Consider the following 1,154-nt stretch of genomic DNA (forward strand, 5'->3'; position numbering starts at 1 on the left):
CGTTTTCTGATTGATGGTTTTCTCCAAAGAGGGTATGTATAATTTTTCTAATCGATACACATTCGATATGCTTTTCGACTGCATTTTTTATATAGTGACTCGAGTCTGTCTTAAATTCATCAAAGTCACCACTGTTTGTATATGTTGCTATGTGGTTGTATGTTTTTTAACCCACCCCAACTGTCTCGATTAGTGCATCAGTAAAAGATGAAGTGCAGACATTATCAACCCACTGCATGGTGGAAGCCTCCTCAACAATTCATGCTGAGGGAAATGGACCATAATCTGCCACGCTGGTCCAGCGCGGGTTGGCAGATCGACCGTATTCAGCAGTCAAGGGCTTGAACACCGGTCTACTCAAAGAGCGTGTGCTACTGCACTCCCGAACCTGACCACTCGGCTTTATCAACGCCATTGCGACGGGCCTCCATGTGAAGTAGCTAGATTCCACAGAAATTATATCGCTAAAAAGAACGAATACACCAAAGCCATTGCTGCCCAGAAGAAAACCACCTGGTCGGAGTTTGTCCGAGACTCAGGGAACTCCAACCCCTGGGGACTTCTATACAAAATAGCAAGGGAAAAGACTCTCAGGCCTGAAATCTTTGACACTGTAACTACTGGGAACACCGAGACGTCTAACTGGACCGACTCCATCAACTCCACACTTCACAGACTGTTACCTGAAGATAATCCAGCAGATGATCTACCTGAGCACATAGCAATACGATTAGCTAATCAAACCTATGCTTTTGAGGAAGAAACCAATCCCTTTACAATGGAAGAGCTCACAGCTGTCCTCAACAGGATCAATCCTCAAAAATGTCCAGGAATGGACCTCATTGAGTACGTCTTTGTCCTTCGTTTGTTCAAGCTTATACCCCTATATCTCCAATTGCTCTACAACAAATGCCTACTTGAGGGAGTTTTTCCCAAGGCGTGGAAAGTGGCCCTGCTGCGACTCATAAGGAAGCCTGGCAAACCCCCCAGGAGATCCGCGTTCCCTTAGACCAATTGCACTTTTGACAAATCTAGGCAAAGTTCTAGAAAGGCTCTTGGCTCTCCGAATCACACAACTGTTCCAGGAAAAGAACCTATTCTCCCCAACGCTGTATGGCTTCACACATGGCGATCTACAGAAGACGCGCTGTTTG

The sequence above is a fragment of the Mastigoproctus giganteus genome, chromosome 12, assembly GCF_048544385.1.
Source record: "Mastigoproctus giganteus isolate SK-2022 chromosome 12, ASM4854438v1, whole genome shotgun sequence".
Classification (NCBI taxonomy): domain Eukaryota; kingdom Metazoa; phylum Arthropoda; class Arachnida; order Uropygi; family Thelyphonidae; genus Mastigoproctus; species Mastigoproctus giganteus.